General features: G+C 34.6%; 1 protein-coding gene and 1 non-coding gene across 4 annotated transcripts in view; one reads left to right on the forward strand and one right to left on the reverse strand.

The window, feature by feature from the left end:
* LOC142356167 (glycerol-3-phosphate dehydrogenase, mitochondrial-like) overlaps nucleotides 1–21,586 on the forward strand; it is an 86,911-nt gene that overhangs the window by 35,567 nt on the left and 29,758 nt on the right. The window lies entirely within an intron of this gene.
* On the reverse strand, nucleotides 3,887–3,958 carry Trnam-cau (transfer RNA methionine (anticodon CAU)). The gene has a single exon. It is a non-coding gene; the product is annotated as a tRNA-Met (tRNA).

Raw genomic sequence — 21,586 nt, forward strand, 5'->3', positions numbered from 1 at the left:
TTTTATTGGGGACGTCGTGGTTTTTACAATTCAAAGAATTTGAATTGTATTGGGGCGCTGTCTTTTTTTTAAAGATCTGTTCACACATTTTCATTTTTGAAGTCAAATTGGAGTAGTGATTTTGATCACGCAGAAACAGGAAGTGGAACGAAAAGGCGAGTAGTTTTGCGGCGTGAAATTTTTTCGCTCTAATTTTAAAGTAGAGTGAGAAAAAACGGTGTTCAAACAAAAATCCGCTTTCACGCTAGTGATTTTTTGTTCACATGGGGCACTTTGATTTTTTACTGTTTTTTTTCGATTTTTTTGGATCGTATTTGTTTCTAAATATTTTTCCAAATCCATTCATAGTTCATTCTAGGGCCAGTTTTTTTTGTTTTAACCAAGTTTCTAATTGTCGCTAGTGGTTTTTTGTTCACATACGGCATTTTGACATTGATTTTATTTGTTAATTTTTTTGATCTGATTTTAGAAATGGTTTTCCCAGTTCACTCATGGACCATTCTAGGTCTAATTTTTTGTTTTATCAATGAAAATTCTTTGAATTGTACGTCAGGACTTGTCCTGCTAAATTCTTTTAATTCGTCGTCTCCATCGATGATTCGATTCCTACAACTTGACTTCTTGGAATTGACTTTTTCAATGACTTCAGTGACTTCTACTGCTTTGCAGATAAAATTTTTGTGCGTGACGTCATTTCTGCTTTTAGGTCAATTGCGTGACTTACCTCACTCAAAAAATGACTTCTGAACTCACTTATGGAACTTAAATTTTATGAAGGACTTATTGAGCTTTTTTCAATTGCTGTTGAAATTGTGATGGTATCAATTTTGAAACCGTACATATTTCACCCTAATAGAACTAAGGTGACACGTGGTAATTATTTTCTGGTTGATTGCTCTGACCCCACTTAGAGGGTGGGGGGGGGGGGGGGCTAAATGTTCAACTGAGGTTTTTTCTTCAGTGAATTGTGACCGATCGATATATTTGACGTAGAGAAACATGAATGGTGATATTAAAAAGCCTAGAGTTGTTTATTGGAAAGAAATTCTCAAAGTTAATCTTTTTCGAGGAGTTATCCAAGTTTAGAATTTAATGATCATTCTCCATTTTACCCTAATTTTGTTCAGTTTTGTGTAAGTTGTGGATCAATTTTAGAGATGTGTTTGAGGATTCATGTTAATATTAGGAACAATTTCATGTTAATAATCGGTCGGCCCATAGCGAAGCTGTTTTTTATCTTATCGTTGTTTTTACGATGAAAGGGATTTAGATTATAATGGGGAGCCATCTTTTTTAAGAACTGCACATTTCGACAATTGAAATCAATGTGCGACGATCTACGAGGCAAAGGATTGAGTAGTTTCGAAGCGTAATTTTTTTCAAACTGCTTTTAGAGTTGAGAGTATTTTTTTGAAAAAGTTCGGATAATTTGCAGACAATTTCTTCTGAGGTGCGGCAATTTCACTGCTATGTTTGCTGTTTTTGATCTCTTGATGCTCTCTTGATCTTCAACAAGTCGATGCATGTGTCCTAATGCTACTGTTTGAGTCCAATAAGGGAAATCGATTGTTTTTTAAATGATTTTTACTTTTAATGTTGTCATAAAACTTTTGGATTTTTTTAAGTTTTCGTCTGTATTAAAATCGTTTTTGCATTGCCACTTAGTTTAACTAAAGAAAGGTACCATTGACGGTTTTAAAAGGCCTGCGTCCACCTGCATGATTAAGTTGAACAGCGTCTTGTTTTATGATTGTGAGATTAAGATTTCATAACAAATTTGATGATATTTAGAGTTTTGCCTGTATTTTTAGTTATTTAAAGTCCTATCATTAAGGAGGTTGTCGTCAGTAGTTTATGATTAGTATAATTTTAAAACTGTTTTCGTAAGCTCAGTTAGTTTTTGAGTATTGCTTTTATTTGGTAATTGCTCTCAAACGAAGTTAGTGGCAATTTTTTTAGTCATGCTGTCTTTTGTAGCCGTGTTTCGCTTGGCTGATTTTTCGTCTAACTTTCCTCTCAAAAGCGCGATAAAGTAAATTGTTTAAAGTAAAAAGTGGATGAGTGGAGTGCATTAAGTGGCTGAGCGGGTGTTTTAGAGTGGCAGGCCTTACTAGTCTTAATATGCTATTCATCGAAACTGTTTTGAGGATACGTCGGATTTTTTCCGTTTGTGCCCCCATTACCACTACCAGTTAGAGCATGTGCCATTCCATAGTAAATCATGTTAGAATAATTAAAGTGCTCCAGTGGGCAAATCATATTCACACACTACGCTGGAGGGAACAAACGGAAAAGATCCGAGAAATTTTTTATTGGCGTGAATCAGGGTTCTTGATCTTAAGAGTTACTTCCTTTGATTTTGAGCGCCCATGACCCCCGTTCTGCTAAACCCCTTCCCCCTAATACACGCCTTATTGCTAGCACTCCTAAACCCCGACTTAGTACTACCGACGTCCACCGCTCGCCGTCTGTTTGAGAACAATTGACTCAACGGGTGTCGGTAATGTATGATCTTATTGTTTTCGTATGAAATTTTATTACTTCCAGGCATCCACTGGTATTGACAAAGTGATAAGTGATTACTACTGGTTTTTGCGGCTTCGGCAATGTCTTGATTTGGCCTGTTTCTAGTATTCTATTCTGTTGTTCTTTTTGTGGCACTGAAACTAATTGAATATGTTTAGTAGTGTTAGTTTTTTTGAACAAATTTCTCTTCGGTACTGTTTTTTTAACTAGTAACTTTGAGTTTCATCCGGATTTGTTCTTTTGATGTCCTGTTTTTTTATTCTCATTAATGACCGGTTGCATCAGATTTCCCATGCAGTCATACTGGCCAGGAGTTTAGCCGCAATTACGTTCTATCATGTCATCTGCTTTGAAATTCTTGAATACTTAAACTGATTTTTTTTTAATTATTGCTTTAATTGTTGGTATTCGCTTGCCTTTTTATGCTTTTGGCTTTTTCTCGCTAACTGCAGTTAAGAAGCCATGTTTGTAGGTTTCATTTACACAATTTTATGCAGGTATGACCATACTGTGAAATTGGGTAAGCAGTAATATAGTGAGCTACACTCCCCGGGGTGGGTGAGGTCCCCCATGTATTAAGATAGGGTATAGCGTATTTTCCGGGATTTGGGACCTCCCTAACGTATTAAGATAGGGAATGAATTAGCATGTATTAAGATTAGGTATAGCGGTGTTAATGTATTAAGATAGGGTATAGCCGCCATGTATTAAGATTAGTTATAGCCGGCGACATGTATTAGGATTATGCGCCGACATGTATTAAGATTAGTAATAGCCGCCGACATGTATTAAGATTAGTAATAGCCGCCGACATGTATTAAGATTAGTAATAGCCGCCGACATGTATTAAGATTAGTAATAGCCGCCGACATGTATTGAGATTAGTTATAGCCGCGGACATGTATTGATTAGGTGCCGCCATGTATTAAGATAGGGTATAGGTTTTGTGTATGTATTTGTGCATGTACATTTTCTAGTAGTATAGTCGGTGCAAATGTGGGGGGTAGGTTCGGAGACGCTCCTGATAGGCTGAAATTTTGAGGGGAAAATATCAATGTTTGTGTAGTTATTAAGTGATTACGTGAGAACAATAGAATTGGCGTGGGTAATTAATTGCTGTAATTATGTGAGGGGTAATTATGTGACAGGTTGAATTTTGTTTACAAATTTTATGTTATTAAATTGTGAAATTAATTGGTGGGGGTTTTCAATTACCCTAGTTATCTGAGGGGTAATTATGTGACATGTTGAATTTTTGTTTACAAATTTTAGGTCAATTGCAAAGATTGTTCCCCTAATTGTTTGAATCAATTGTGTAACAAATGTCTTTTGCGCGCTCATTAATTGGAAAAAGTCAAGATAGCAAGAGGTAGTTTTGATCTACCGTCCTCTGGGTTATGGGCCCAGCGCGCTCCCACTGCGCCATCTTGCTAATTACATGCATATATGCATTATTTTTTGTACATTATTTGAAAAAAGATGTTAAATAAAAGAAAAAAATGAATTAAAATAGTATAAAATGACAGACACAGTACAAATTATGAGCATCAAAATACAAAATTACTCAATCATTTACAATAAATTGTATAAAATTCAATGAACATCAAGGTACACTTAGCCGAGTGGTTAATAAAGTTCGATAAAAAAAGTTTAGAAAACTCACGAGAAACAGTTACGAGAAACATATACTATCGACTTTATTAACTTCAGCTTACTAAATACCAAAATGAACACTACTACATATAGTTACTTATAAAATTTAACACGTGTACATCATGAATATTGTTCAAGTTGGTTTGGAAAAACTTAAATAGTTGAAATGCTGCAAAAATTGCGTAGAATCCACACAAATTTTGCATATTCTGAAGTGGTCGATGTATTATTTTTTGGTACTTTTTACCTAAAAATTTGTAATGTGTTACTGATCGAGCCAGAGAATCCGCATAATAGTAACTTCTGTTGAGTCGAGCAATCAATATCCAATGTTCACCGACTTCTTTACTCGAAGCAGTGTTAATGATTGCAAAGCTGAATTTGGGTAAATTTGGAATGAAATCTGCTGGAAACGATCCAATGTATTTGAATTTTAGCTCAGGAATGCGTTCAATAATTTGTTGAAGAGATTGATTATCCATGACAAATAATCTTCTGTTTCAATTCGCAAGCTCCGTTTGAACAGGGATTTCTCACATTACAATCAAGTTGAAATGATTCGTTCTTTTCAATAAAGCAACAATCTTTAGATTGGGGAATTTTACGTATCAGACCTCCTGTAGATTCACTTACTCTGTCTTCACTATTACCTGTGACATCGGGATGAAAGATAATAATGATGATTAAAAGTCCCAGGAATACTGCACAAATAAGGTATACATATAAGTTTGGAGTAGGTCTACCCCAATTTTCATCCATTCCCTATCTTGATATTATAGTGTGGAAAGGGTTGCAACTGGGCGATGAAAGTACATATCCAACAAATGTTCCAACGCAGAAGGCAATAATATAAAAACCATAAAAAATTGAGAAGAAAATTAAAAAATCTTGATTAATGCAGAGTTCTTCAGACATTCTTAGCAACTGTTCCAAACTGATCAATTTTAACTGTTGAGATTCGTTCTCCGAGAACAATTAACTCGGTAACATTGGTTAGCGGACGTTCAAAGAACATTTCTAAACGAAGACTTTCCCCACTGAGTTCAGGATAATGAACATTTTCACCAGCATCTTGAAGTGATGTGAGATCGAATACAAGCACATAATGATCTGTGAAGAAATCATTCGGTAACGCAGGAATTTCTTCGTTGAAGTTCATTGCCTTCATTGTTGTAACATAAGCTCTACAATTGTTGGTTGTATCAATTGAGACAACAGCTCTCCCCCCTCGAACAATTCTCAGCTCCCGCAGTCCAAACTTTCGATAATGAAAAGGATTTTCTTGAAAATGTCCGGTGAATGCTGAATTAGTGTTCATTGCTATTGCAATTCGTCTGATTGGGGCATTATTGAAAACATTTTCCTGAATAAATTGATTTTGTCCAGAAGGAATAATAAATGTTTGCGCAATTGTCTCCATAAAATTATAGCAAGCTGGTTGATGTGTTAGTTGATACTTGATTGTCTGGTGATAGACCTCATTAACGACAACACGTCTCGTAAAAAGTGAACAGTCAAGAACTCTAAGGGAAACATGTGGATTGTAGGAAATCATGTAAAAATTTGGTCTCGCTCGAATCAATTTGAGTCTAATTTTTGTATTTGGAAGTAATAATTTTTCACATTGAAATAAGTCGATTGCAAGTTTACCATATAAGGTAACCCCATCTTTCAACAAAAGCTCTTCTTCCCTATCTATGAACGGACTTTTTTCATAATCACTAGGATCTTTCTCAAATTCGTATCCATGACAAGCCAAAATTCCTTCATTATTCATTGTAGAAGCATTGAATTCATTGGATATCAGAGCTTTGTGGCCATAGAGTCCGTTAGAGTTGTACACTTGTTGATTGTTTAAATACACTTCGCAGTTGGAGAAAAGAGAGTGTAACAAGTTGTTGACATGAGTCAAATATTGTAAATCATCATCAGTGAAAGTCATACCCATATCTGGTTTTCCATGCTCCTCTTTTTTCATGAAATCGTCAAATAATCTTCCCTTTTGTAATCCAACTTTAATTTGTAAATGAATATCTCTCATATCGAGATAAATACTTCTATCTGTTTCAAATTCAAATTCAATGCTGCTTTCATCCAATGAAGTGCTGGGATAAACTTCTTGAATATGGGATGATTCAATTGGTTCCAAAACCGGAATTTTGTCAAAAATCTCCAAGCAAGAATTTGTAAAGTGTCCATAACGGAAATTACTGTCATTTGTTGATCTGGTATTCATTTTAGTTTGGTAAAAATATCCCTCCTAGTTCGACGACGTCGACTGATTTTTGGCGAGCGTTTTCGAATAATACGTCGTTTTCTAGGTTTTCCTCCTCCTAGTTGTTTACGTAAAGTTTTCTTTCCAACATCTGTGGCTGCAGATTTGAACTTTTTCCTTCCAGCTAATACATTTCCGATTTCTGGCGCAGCTAATTCAATCAAGTCAGCACCAACTCTTTTAGCTGCTGGTACAACATATCGTCTCAAAAAAGGAATTGCAGTTCTCCCAATTGTTTGTGCTAAAGCTCCAAATCCTCTTCCCCTTTGTCTTGAATAACCACGAAAATACGATAAATCACTGTCTGCAACCATTTTTTGTAAACTTAATTTTAAAAATGATTGTCTGAAGCTCTTCTGAACATCAATACAGCTCTTGTTACACCTACTGAATTGAAGGGAACTTTTTCACCGTATGAGTCGCGGAGCTCAAGTTTAATGCTGTGGAAAGAATTTTTAAGAATTTTTTTAAATTGTAGATTTGGGAAGTTTAAACGATTTAGAAATAAACGGAATACATCTCAAAAGCGCGGCTTTTGTATCACCTACAATATTGTATTCAACAATATCGCTGTATATCATGAGAGTATGAATTCGAACAATATCATAGGGAAATTTAGGAAAATGTGGTCCAGCACCACTCATAAAAACACCCATTCCGTAAACAGCTTCCTCACACCCAAATACGTGACAGAGATCAGTACTGAAGACAACTAGTAACGAGTTTTCATTAGGAAGGCTTAGGGATATTCTCTGTGTAATTCTGTTGACTTTTAATTTGATTGGGGTTTTCTCATACTTTTCTCTTTCCTGAATTTGTTTGTTCATTTCGTTCACAATATCAGATATTGATGGATATAGTCCTGCATCAATTGTATAATAATCGGAAGGTTTTGTATCTGGAGTTGCAGCATCTAGATAGAAAAATTTTCCATCTGTAATATTCTGGTACAAAGATGGATATGATAGTTCGGTTATTGCCACCTCCCATTCTCCTTCAAGGTTAATCTGTTCGGGAAGGAAATTGGTAAAAGAACTCAATGTATTATTTGGATAACAATCAAAGGATGCGTTGGAAACCAGCTCTACCGTAAAAGAGTTCATCACTAAATGATACACTTTGAGAGCTCTTGTTCATGAAATTTTCCTAGTATTTCATCACCCTGCTCTCCCTTGAGGTTGTATGTTGGAGGTTTGTACGTAGCAATCTTAACAATTTCAAAGATTTCACTCGTGAACTGTGACTTGTATCCTTTTCTAAAAGGAATATCGTATTTCGAAATTCGTACTTTATCCCCTACTTTAAACCGAGGTTTTTTGTATTGTCTGATCGGATTTTTGTAAAAAATTGATAAAAAGTCTTTGTTTTTTACCTCTTTTGGAGCTTTACCTGTAGATCTATTTACTCTACTATTCATTGTATTTAGGAAAGATCCCATTTTTACAAGGTACTTATGCCCGTTTTCTTCCATGAAGCGATAAATAATGTTTTTCAAAGATCTGATAGCTCTCTCAGCTACGGCAGCTTTTGTTTCACTTCTCGTTGAATAAATTTTAATTTTCTTTTCTCCACAAAATTTCCGAAATTCGCCACCAAACTCTGTTCCTTGATCAACCCATACTTTTTGTGGGATGTTGTTTTTTCGTAGCATTTTTTTGAAAGCTGCTACATCATCTGTAGAATACTTTGATTTCATTGGTTGAACACGGACAAAACGAGAAAATACATCAACGCAGATTAATAGATACTTTACTCCGTTATTAAACTCTGACAATTTGTCCATAAAAGCTAAATCAAGACACCAAATTTCATTTATCCGCTTTGCAAATGCAGGTAATCGTCTAAAATGTCGATTTGCTTGACGGTATTTTGTATAGGAATTTTTAGTGTGGAGAAAGGAAATAACCTTGCCTCTTGATAAACCGCTCGCTTTTTGAAGATTTCTAACCGATCCAAATGCAGCTTTTCCTTCTTTGTATAATCGTTGAAGTTTCGCTTTTTCAGATTTTGAAAGGGATCCAACTCCCTCTGTCTTTGCTTTTGGCATCCTTGTTTACAATTTTGCTCGGACTTATCCCTGTAGCATCAAGTATTGTGTAATATATATCAGGAAATGCAATATTTTTTCTCTTCAATGCGTAAATAAAATCGGTAAATGCTACATTTGTATCTCTTCCATCCAGTAAAATGGAGTCACTGAGGGACAGCTTGATTCGAGGACATTTGAGTATTTGATCTACAACTGACTCGTTTTTGAATGATTTTGTGTTAGTGGTGATGTCCTTGTGAAGAGAATCTAAATTTTGTGGAACGAAGTTAACTTTTTCCTCACTCTCGTCCAATTTATACACATGTAATTTGAATTTTTGTTCGTAAAGCTGTTGAGGAATCAAAACAAACTGTTCCATTTCAAGAAAGACGGTTAATGATAGACGGAGTTAGAATTGATATAAGTTCTATTCCTTTCCTTGAACTTAAAATTGCTCTCCTTTTATTTATTCCAGTTCTTTTTAGAATAAGCTGATGAATTTCGTCTTGATACTTTTTTACGTCTCGTTTTTGAATATCTTGCAGTTCTCCTCTGAGCATGTTTACGATGCACTCGTTTAGGAACTGAATAAATTCTTTCGGACAATTTTTTAGGTAAGTTCTTTTGAAGTTCCGGGAATAACTTTGGAACGTTGTCAGAGTAGAGAGATGTTGTGTGCTCATCACTCAAAAATGTGGTCTGCTGTTTATGTTGTGGAAGGAAAAAAATTGAAGGAATCGATCCACTATTTGTACAAAATCGAAGAGAGTCGACTGTTTTGAGAGTTAAATCAATAAGTAAATGACCATAAGGAATAGAAGTTGCTTTGGTATACCAATCTTTTAATTGTGAACCTAATCCCAACTGTTGGCTCAGAGTGTTTATTTGCAGTACATCTCTAGGAGATTTGAACAAGACGATATGAGTATTTTGTAACTCTATATCTCTTCCTAATCTACTCTGATGAAATAAATTGTGTTTGATGTATATTGTGCTGAGTCCTTTATGTCTTCCAGCTGTTGCAATTTTAACGAAATCTTTAGAGCTGGAAATCTCCTCACAAGAGTCGTCAAAAATTAACAGATACTTTGTTCCGTTATTTGGGAGGTTTTGAATAAACTCAAAGTCAACTCCTTCTATGAACTCAATATTTTTAACATCTTTAGACATTAAACCATAAAGAGATTGATAATGTTGATAGAAGTAGTAAATTTTGTCGAACTCTGGTTGAAAAGTTCCAATTGTTAACCATTCATGTATAAGATGAGATTTCCCAGATCCGCTTGGACCAACCAATGAAATAAAAATTCGTTCTTTTGTGGAAATTATCTTGTTCATAATTTAGGTGAAGGTAAAATATAACCAACTGTACTAGAAAGGATTGCAATCCAAACTGTTGTTTCTTCACACGTTGTAGCCAATGTTATTCGTACTATACAACAGACCAGAATTACGAGTATAACAAAAAATTGGGACAGAAAAACGACTAGAGACCTATTACAAGTCTGTCCAAAACATTTCCATGATTGTCGTTCCTGATTATTATCATCAAAGACAAAATTACCCAAATTTAATCCTTTATCTGTATGCTCAGTCATTTAAACGTAATCATTGAGACGATAGAGAAAATATTTCAACTGAATTGTGATGTAAATAAATAAAAAAATGAGATAAGCTTCTAAACATAAAAAAGAAACAAACAACAGCGACAGCCAAAACACTGTCTCTTCACAGGAATTAATAACAGAAAGCATAAAAAAGGAGAATAAATTCAAAATTAAGAAAAACGACAGAATTGAAATGAAGAATAACTGTGTAACGCTAGGACAAAATTTGTTCAACTTTCTCATTTTTGAAGCAACTTTTCTATGTTTTGTAGGCGAAAAAATGATTTTAAAAATTAATTAAAAGACAATATGATACATTACAATCAAAGTATATAAAAATTTTTACAAATATTAAATTTTGTCAAAAAAATTAAGAACCCAAGTTCCATAAGCATAAGCTTTCTTCTCTGCACAGTGCAATGTTTTCTTGTGTCGGTAGGGGTAGTTACTACATTCCCAGATTGTATCTTCGTTGGAAATCAACTTAGAGGCTTTTGGACATCCAAAATCGTCCAAATTTTCCACATCCTTACACAAATAATTGGATAGGATTTTACATTTCTCCAATGCTTTGGCAAAGTATTCGGTTGTAGGAGAACAATGTTGATGAATTATGGTTGGAAGATCTGAGTAAGCAACTTTTCCATTATTCCAGTTTATTCCATGTAAATTCTTTGTGTTCCACTTTGCTTGAAATGTTGGCTTGTAGTCATTCGGTGGGAGGAATGTATATCCTAACACAATTCCGTCCTTGAAAATTCCCAGCTCCTTGACAACTGTTCCCTCCAAGCACTCAATATCAAACACAACGAGAGTCATCCTCTTTTTAGCTGAGATAATTGACAAATGATTAACAATCTAGTATTTTAAAAATATGAGGATGACAAACTTAATGTAGAGACAAAAGAATAATCCAGTTATATGACCTAGAAGACAGGAGCTGGGTAATTGCGGCAGCATGTAACAATAACCTGGTCCTTCGTCTGTTGTTGTTTTCACAGCTCCAGCAGAATCATGTAAAATTGCATGTAGACGAAAAATTTTTGATCTAGCTAAGAAAAAGTCCAAAAGAGAGTTTCCATATCCAATTCTTCCTCCGTGAGGAAACTTTTGATCAATTTCGTCCAAATCAACATTTCGGTCCCAAATTTTACACGCTGCGAGAAAACAGTTTTTACGTTTTTCGTTCGTCGGGAACATTGAAAGTATGCTTCCGTAACAATTGAAAATGTTTACCAGAGTAACAATATTCATTAACTCTGAGTTGTTTCGTCCAAAATAATGCAAGTCTTTTTGTAATTTTCTATATAGGAAAGAAGTGTTGGTAGATGATCTACTAGATTTTTATACTCCTCTTTTTTCAAATCAATCTTTGTAAGAAAACTCCACTGATATCCGTTCCAGCGATGTTGAGAAATGGAAATTTCTTGTTTGTCAGAACGATATGTTAGAGTTGTTCTGCGCAGCCCATTATGAATAACCCACTTGAATTCAGAAATTTGGGACTCTACGTCTAAATTATCCAAATTGGGAAAATTTTGCGCTTCAAGAACTGTATATGAATACCTTTTAAGCTCGTGATGTAACCTGACGTGAAAAAGTTTTGATTTATCTCTGAGACTTAAGAAAATGTTTCTAGAGCATCCAATATCCCAACTCATTCTAAGAAGAAAAAAGTTTCAAATGAAAAAAATGTTTGCTGAAAGTCAAATACATATAATCACCAAATATTCATCATTCAATATAAAAAACATCATAATATTGTGCAGCAGTAGTTATTGAAATGTACATTGTTCAATATTAGAAAAGTCTTTAAGATTTTCAATAAGTTCCTTGAATTCTTCCATTTTATAGCTGACGTAAGTCACTTGCTTGAACTCATTGCTCTCTTTGCGACAAAATAGTCGGATCTGGACATAAACTGAAGCTGGATTGTCCTGAACGTACTGTATAAAGGTAACGTAGAGTCTTCGATTTTTTCCAATGCTGATCTCTCTTGCTTTGTGACATTGTTGCAGCACGTCTTCCATTTTTGGGTTCCTCTCAAATTGAGCTTGATTTTCTCGAATTTCCCAGTCCCCATTCAGCAGATCGTTCTTCAGAAGACAAAATTTCTTGAATTCGTAATCTCCAATTCTCAGTTGTTGGTACTTTTCAAATGTTCCACATTTATCTTTTTTAAAGACTTGAAAAGTTGGTTCCGAGTAATTTTGTCCATTTCGAAATATTTGGGACACAGTAAATCTCCCAAATCTGTTTGGATGAGAACCAAAGTCAATATAAAATGGGACGGAATCAGTACCCAATTTACGTTGTGAATCTGTAAACATTGATGGAGCGCTCGAGTAACAAGGAGATACTTTGGAGAGAGACATTTACGTAACTTGAGTAAGCTGCGAGAAGTTGATTAAATGATTTGCTTAAAAAATTAAGGGCCTCTACAACGCAGAATTTCCTTTTATGCTAATGACATCATTGTTTTCGCACAATTTCCTAAAAAGGAAGAGAAAAATGTGTCTATTTAGAATTCTTCCTTAAAAGGATTTCTAATCAGAAATTTTCAATAAAGAAAACTTTTGAATCATTATAGAAAAAGAGTCTTTGTGTTTAGCACGTCTGTGTTGCATTAGAGAGAAGTAGTGACGAAAATATTTTGAACAAGTAAAACATCGAAATTTATTAATCCGCTGTTTCTTGAATTGATTCATAGTTCAAATGAGATTTTAAATTGCACATAACAATTTCATTGGTTTCCTTATTTGGAATTTGAATTTCTTTATAATTTATAAGTTGATTTCCTTATTTGGAATTTGGTTTTATTTATAATAAATAAATTAGTTTCCTTATTTGGAATTTAAGTTCAAATAAGGAAATCAATTTCTTTAGAACTAAATAATATTACAGAATGGCAGCAGTTATGTGTCAGGTTTTACCACACTTTTACAAAAAATTCTGTGAAAAGGCGTTGTTTATATCTATCTGTCAAAGATTATAGACCATATATTCTTACAAGTGAATATGTTGTTGCTTCACACAACAGTTTCTGTCCCCTGAAAACCTGTCGATATCACATTGTTCTCATTTCTTTCTCCATCGGAGACTTGCTTCAAAAACTGGAAGATCTCTCCTATTTATATCAGACAGTTGATTGTTTATATACATTATATAAACATCAATTTTTTGGCAATATTTTGGAAGAATCGGGACTTGTCTTTACTCAGTTAGACAGAGCAGTACAACACAATTATGAGAACAAATATGTTGAGAAGTTACCTAGTGTGTCTAAAAGAAGATTGAGTAGAAAGAAGTTCAAGAGACATCTACTGCGCGCTGAACAAAGAAATGTAAGCACACAAACAATGGGATCTTCTTTTCTGGACAGAATTCAATCTCTTAAAAACTCAAAATATGAGGGTGAATTGATAAAAATTGTTGACTGTTTGTTAGACGGTCATGGCTTAATTGATAATTCTCTGTTATATCTTGAAATTAGAAAGTAATAAATTTGTAATTGCATCACAATTATTTACATAGTATCAGTTTTATGTTTGGTTTAAAAATCAAGAAAATTCAATTTCTCTTTTTTTACAATCTTTTCCTTAAATGTTTAAATTGATACCTCTAATCTGTTAAATGTCAAGTTTTGTAACAAATTATTCTTTTAAAAGTCGAGTTTTCTCAACGAAATTTTTGTTAAATGTCGAGTTTTCATTCAATCTTTTTGTTTAAATATCAAAAAACAGTTTCCAATTGGATACAATAAAGCGCAAATTTTTTCCTGATTTTCACCAGTTTACGGTATAATTTAACGCAAAAAAGGAAGAGATTTTTAATTTGTAAAATGACAAGTTTTCTTTTTCTATAACAACTTATAAATCGAGTTTTCATACAGGTTTTTTTCTTAGAAATCAAATTTCTGCTCAGTTTTTTTCTTAAATATCAAATTTTTGATCAAAAACTTTTGTTAAATGTCGAGTTTTGATAATGCTATTTCCGTTAAATATCAAGTTTTGTAACGAAGTTTCAAAATTCAAAATTTTGTTTGATTATATCCTTGTGAACTGGTTTAGAAAAGAAAGCTCACATGAGAAAAATTATATTATAAAGAATGTTTAAATACATCACCAGGAAAATGTATAAATCAACATACAACTTTTCCGTTAAGAACGATTACAAATGAAGCTGCAAAATTGTACCAACTCGAATCTATTCAAACAGAGTTCTCACAACATACTCTGGTAAGTTTTGAATCTCATTCCCAAAAGGTCTAGAACGTTCAAATATTACTGGAGGATCAGTTGATTGAACGCTGATTGAAGTTGTTGAATTTTCATCAGTCAGCAAAATTGGATTGTGCGCCGTTCCATCCTCTATGGAAGGTGTTGTCATTGATGGAGTTGTCGACATATCAGTAGAACCATAGTACTGTGCCGGATCAAAGTTCTGCTGTTCATTTGCTGTCGAAGTGCTAGTATCAACACTTAGCTCGCTCCCATCAAAGCTTGACACAGTTTGAAGCAAATTCCCTGACTCCTCCACTGAACTCAAAACTTGATTTACATCCGGGCTAGAGAACCAAGAGTTGGGAATTTGCCCTTCTTCCCAAGGGAAAGTATATTGAATGTTGCCAGCGACGTAGGTAGGTGGAAATTCTGTCCCAGCAACGTGGGGATAGTGGTGCCCACTAATAACAGCAACCTCGTGTCCCATCGCTTGAGTTCCAAGCTGATTCTCCGTAATTGGAACCTGACCCTGATGATAGGTGTCGAACTGTTGTCGCTGGTGTTCAATAATATGCCACACAGTGATGGGTAAAGTCATTACAGTCTCATATAATCCGTTTGATAAGTCTTTAATACTTATCCGAGCAGTCTCCTCAGTGAAGGAAAATGAGTACAGAAGACTGTTGTTTTGCACAGTAAACTCCATTTTGTTCAGATGAGTTGATAGAAGTGGATTTTTTAGAAACAAAAGCAGTTTGTAAATGAACGTATTGAAAACTGTCAAGTAGAGAGTAAGTTAGAAAACAAATTTCACTTTATAGTAGGATAAAAAGAATATCTAAGTTAGAAACAGATAAACGTTACAACTGAAGTAAGATCTGTAGATAAGAAGAATGTGAATGTAGGAACTCAATTGTATAAAGTTTTGAAGAATAGTTAGCAGGACGATGAGGAACAGAGGTGAAATTAATTTTGAGGAAATGAAAGAGAATGATGAAGTCTAACTTTGTCGCTCCTGTTTATAGTGAATTCCGTCCAATAAGAACAAAGTAACCAAAGAAGGAAATATTTTGTAGAAAAACTGACGTTAGTAACCGAAACAGGAAATGGAAATCATTTAATGTATCCAAATATGGAAGAAGTTGTTATAAAATGATGCTCGTATACGAAGCAGGAACATCAATGCGTGAATAGAAACCAAATATGGTTTTTGAATAATACATGTATCACATGATACGACTACTTGTTTCCTAAATAAGGATAGCTCATTGGGAACGAAGTGACATAATTTACCAAAAATGTTAAGCTCTGATAAATTTGTTCAACTTCGTTAAATTTTAAATCAATCTCGGAAAGTATTCCATTTTTGGAACAGAACTTTTGTATATATATATTTGGGAGCCGAATTCCAAATCGAATTTTTACTCCTTCAGAATTGTAATCTGTATAATAATGAAAAAACAACGCGCTTTGTACAGATGAAGTGATTGCTATGGGGTCAGGAATTGGAATACAGTTCGCTTGTGCTAGATTTCTGTACTGTTCTAAAATTTCGGGAACAGAATTCAAAATAAATAAAATTTCGTACTTGTTAATGTGTAGCTCTGACGATAAATCAAATGATTGTTTCGTTATATAATCATCATATTTGAATTTTTTAATGGAAAATGTTGCATATTCGAATCCTTTACTAAATCGGATTATTCTATCATTCTGAACGCAAATGTCCAAGAAATTGTAGAAAAAATAGGAATCAACATCAATCTCGTCAACTTTGTAAGCATCGGCAATTCCTTCTTTCCTCTTATATATTTTTTCCAACAACTGTAAATGATTTTTGATTAACATTTTTCGCAAATGAGCAAAATTTCACGCAATACTCTGTTTATGTAAAAGAAAATTAAAATTAAGAAACAATTACACAAAATAAAATCGTTAATCTTCAGAATAATTTCTTTAACACGGGATTTCGATTGGTTGAGAGGTTCCAAGACAATAACGTTAAGTTGTAAAGTAAATATTTGTTCGTGAAGTATGGATGAATATTTGTTTTCGACATCTTTAACATTGTTGTAAAAGCACATTCATGTGCTAATTTCAATTTTCAATAGGACTAGATTTGTTTGCAAGCACCGAATTCTGTCAATTGCGGATAGACACAAATTTGAATCACAGAGTTTGTTAAGATTGGAACAATTTGTTTGAATTTGTTGTGAGTCTGTTTTTGGATTATGGCTGGATGAAATATGAAAACTTATATAAAATGTAAAAGAAATGATTAAGAAGATATATAAGAATGATTTGCTATTTTTGAGTTTACTCCAAGGAATGAATTCACATATTTAAAAAGAGTGTTCTTAATTATTAAAGGTATTTGTAAATGGAAGAATCTGATTGGTTTATTCATTATGTTCTAGAATGTTCGGTTATGACAACAAGCTTCTTAAAATGGAAATGATAACTTTCCACATATGGAGTGATGCGTCATAGCTGCGTTCCCTAAATGTACAAAAATAATTTCTTTCATTCTCACTTTGTTATTGTCACAATTAGTTGCTCTTCACAATACCCGAATTTGTTTCATCTTGTACCAAAACAATGCCTTCTCTCGATAGAAATCTCCCAGTGAAATGCACAAAGTGCAACAAAATGGTGGTGATGAAGAATATGGCAAGACACAAGCAGTCTTGTGATAGTGGGACTCTATTTTGTCCCAAATGTCCACATTTCAGTACAAAGAAGAAAGAAGACATGAATTACCACATTGCTAAGCATCACGCTCCTAAGGATACAAAGCTAAGCACTATGTGTACTGTATGCTTGGAGGAGTTTCCGAGTTTCTATTCTCTTCAACAACACAAGAGGAGAAAGCATGGAACTTCAACAAAAGTTGGAACAAAATCGAGTGAAAAGCTTAAAGAAGTTCTAGAATCAGAGGAGCTGGAAAAGGACAACGAGCAGCTACAACAAGAACTTAGTGCTTGCCAGCACTTTTTTGACGATACTGAGATGGAAAATGGAAGACATCAAGTGTTCAACTTCAAGTTGTCCAAGCTCGATCCTCATGAAATTAATAAAAAGTTGAAAGAAGTATTCGAAAAACTCAACTGTGCAGCCAAAGTCAACTTAGCTCTAGGATTTATATTAAGAAATGTGGATACGGACGAGTATCGATACTTCTACGCTCACGAGAACAACACTTTCTTCGAGAAATCTCATCTACTCTGTTCCAAAGGAGACTTAGTCTCTCTTCAGGACAGGATTGAAAAGATGGATTTAGTGGAGACGTGTGCTCAGGAGCGGGAGAATACAAAATGGCGATTTGCTCTGACTACAAATGTAACAATATTTTGCGCTCTCCTAAAATCCATTCCAATGGGATGTATCGATGCTGTTCTTCCTGAACAGTTACTCAGACGACCAGATGTGAATTGTCTCGTATCGAATGGCTATGGTGAGACTTACAAAGATTATCTTTGCTTATTCCGAGCTATAGCTGTTCACTTATATGGATCATCGGAGCTTGAGACCAATGCAAAAAATTTGTTTAGTGCATTCCTCCACGAATCTGGACAAGACGCAATCAATTTCAGAGGGGTATCGATCGATCATCTTGTATTTGTTGAAAATGCGATAAAGCACAACATATTTATTTACGATATTGACATGGTAGATGGAGATTTTGTTGGTGAACTTGCGAGGAGAAGTATTGAAATGTATGAGAAAAATATTAATTTATTACGTTACGACAACCACATATGCTATGTAGATGATATCAACAGATTCTTTAAACGATTCCGTTGTCCCAGTTGCGATACGTTCATTCAGAAAGCGGGAAATTTCAACCGCCATGTTAAAACGTGTAAAGATAGAGTACAGCATATTTACCCAAAGAGTGTGTATACATTGCGCGAGACCTTATTTGATAAGCTTGACGGATTTGGAATTTCCTACAACGAAGATCAAAAATTGTTCAAGAACTTGGCTATTTTTGACTTTGAATCGATATGTGTACCCTCCGACCAATTAAAAGATACAAACACAACCACTTGGATTGGAAAGCATGAACCAATCTCTGTCTCTATTTCCTCCAATTTAATTGATGAACCTGTCTTCCTATGCGATAAAGATCCGAAAGCTCTCATTATATCTTTTGTTGAAGCTATTGAAGACTTAGCAAACAAAAGTAAAACTGAAATGCGGACAAAGTTTTCCTCTATTGAAGCAGTAATCAGAGCACGAGTTAACGCAATTGGCGAAAATTTAATTAAAAGAAAGGATCAAAACGCTTCAACATTTGAGTGTGAAGATGAACGTACCGAAGAAGATGATGAAGCTGATATGTCTACGCAATTTCTCCAAATGCAGAAAAACCAGCTTTTGGACTTACAGCAGCACTTTGAGCGTTATGTGAACACTTTACCTGTGTTCGGATTCAATAGTGGAAAATATGATTTAAATCTCATTAAGTCCTATCTCCTACCCTATCTTATTCATGAGCGCGACATTCAACCTACTGTTATTAAAAAAGCAAATCACTTTGTTTCTCTTAAGTTTGGTGATGTACAATTTCTCGATATCCTCAACTTTCTCGGTGGAGCTACATCACTTGATTCTTTCCTTAAAGCATACAAGACAAATGAGACCAAAGGATTCTTCCCCTATGAGTGGTTTGACTCTCCCGAAAAGCTCGATGCAACTTTTCTCCCTCCTTACGACCGTTTCTTTAGCAAACTGAGAAACTATAATCCACTGGAGAAGGAATTTACTGATTTCACTAAATTGCTTAACAGTGGATTTTCTCAACAAGAGTCATTAAAAAAGTTGAGGTTGAAAAATGTTCCTCCATCTGGAATTGACAATTACAATTACCTGAAAGGGGTCTGGGAGCAAGAAAAAATGGCTACATTCAGAGATTTTGTCAAGTGGTACAACAACAAGGATGTTGTTCCAACACTGGAGGCAATGCAAAAAATGATGGAGTTTTATCACAACAAGGGTATCGATATGTTAAAACTTGGATGTACACTTCCGAACTTGGCTAATATCTGTCTTCACAAGTCAACAAACCACAAGTTTTTTCCATTTGTTGAAGCTGACAAAGATTTACATAACAAAATACGTGAGGATATGACTGGTGGTCCATCTATTGTTTTTACTAGAAAAGCAGTAGTTGATCAGACCTTCATACGAAACTCTGAAAACCTTTGCAAGTCTATCGTAGGTATTGACGCTAGCCAACTCTATCCCTTTTCAATGTGTCAAGAAATGCCCACTGGACTTTACACTCGATGGGAATTTGATACAGATTCTCAAAAATTCAGGGCTCGAACAAACAGATCTCGAACATTTGAGAACATGGTTATGTCATATCTTCAATCACAACGTGCCGAATGTAAAATTGAGAGCTACTACACAACCGGAAAACAGAAGAAGATTGATTGTTTTAGCGTAGACGGATTTTGCACACATTGTAATACGGTGTTTGAAGCCATGGGTTGTTACTTTCATTTCTGTCCTTGTCAGGAAGCTAAAGCAAGTCTCTCGGAAGAGGAAACACAGAGAGGGATTAGAAAAAGAGAACATGATGAATTGAGAAGAGATTACTTAAAAAGTAAAGGATATAAGATTGTTGAAATCTGGGAGTGTAAATGGTGGGAAAGTGTTAAAGAAGAAGAAAATGTCAGAAATCACGTGAGAAAGAACTTTCCTTTCAAATTACCTGTGAAGCAAGAGTCTTTACTAGCTAAAATAAGAGATGGGGAGATGTTTGGATACGTACAATGTGATTTGGAAGTTCCCACAGGTTTGAAGTACAAGTTTTCGAATTTCCCGCCTATTTTTAAAAATTTCAACGTTAGTCGAGCTGATATTGGGGATTATATGAGAGATTACGCTGTCGAAAACAACTTACTGAAGCAACCTCAGCGAATGCTAATTTCAAGTTTCAATCTGGAAAATGGAACAATTATTACTCCCCTACTAAATTTCTACATCAGCCTCGGTCTGAAATGTACAAGAATTTATAGATTTGTACAGTACACGCCGCGCAAATGTTTCAACACCTTTGTACAGTCAGTGGTAGACGCTAGAAGAGGTGGAGATGAAAATCCTGATTCCAGCGTTGTTGCTGAGACTATGAAATTATTGGGTAATAGCTCTTACGGTTATCAGATTATGGACAGAAGCAAACATACAGAAACCAAATATTTGAACGATGAGAAGACGCACAAAGCAATCAATGGGAAAATGTTTAAGCGGTTGAACAATGTCTCAAAAGAGCTTTACGAAGTTGAGCTAGCAAAATCAAAAATTGAACATCGCGAACCTATAATAGTTGGATTCTTCATACTTCAGTACGCTAAATTACGTATGTTGGAGCTCTACTATAACTTCTTTGACAGATTTTGCGACGTGGATAAATTCGAGGAGTTAGAGATGGATACAGATTCCCTCTATTTAGCCTTAGCTCATGAGAATTTGTATGATTGTATTCGACCTGCTAAAAAACAAGAATGGGAAGCATTGAGAAAGCAGGACTGTAACGACTCTTTCCAAGCAGATGCTATTCAAAATTTCTTCCCTAGAACATGTTGTTCTAAGCATAAGAAGCATGATAAACGGGAACCAGGACTTTTCAAGGAAGAATTCAGATGTACGGAAATGATTTGTCTTTGTAGCAAAACTTATTGTTGCTACGATGCACAGTCTGACAAATACAAGTTCAGCAGTAAAGGTCTCAATAAAAGAACACTAGAAGAGAATGGAGATGGACCGATGGAGAAATATCGACGTGTGATGGATGAAATTATCAATCTTACTTCAACAAATAGAGGGTTCAGAACAATAAACAATTGTGTTGCTACGTATGAGCAGACAAAGAAGGGACTGTCCTATTTCTACCATAAGCGCATTGTTCAGTCTGACGGTATTCATACAGCACCACTCAACATATAACTTAATTGCTTTTACTATAGCACAATTCTTTAGTATTCTCTATTACATTTATACTGTGTCTGTAATTTTATACAATTTTAATTCATTTTTTTCTATCATTGAATTTTTTCCAATTAATGAGCGCGCAAAAGACATTTGTTACACAATTGATTCAAACAATTAGGGGAACAATCTTTGCAATTGACCTAAAATTTGTAAACAAAAATTCAACATGTCACATAATTACCCCTCAGATAACTAGGGTAATTGAAAACCCCCACCAATTAATTTCACAATTTAATAACATAAAATTTGTAAACAAAATTTAACCTGTCAC

Source organism: Convolutriloba macropyga, chromosome 2 (genome assembly GCF_964194025.1).
Source record: "Convolutriloba macropyga chromosome 2, txConMacr16.3, whole genome shotgun sequence".
NCBI classification, from domain to species: Eukaryota; Metazoa; Xenacoelomorpha; order Acoela; family Convolutidae; genus Convolutriloba; species Convolutriloba macropyga.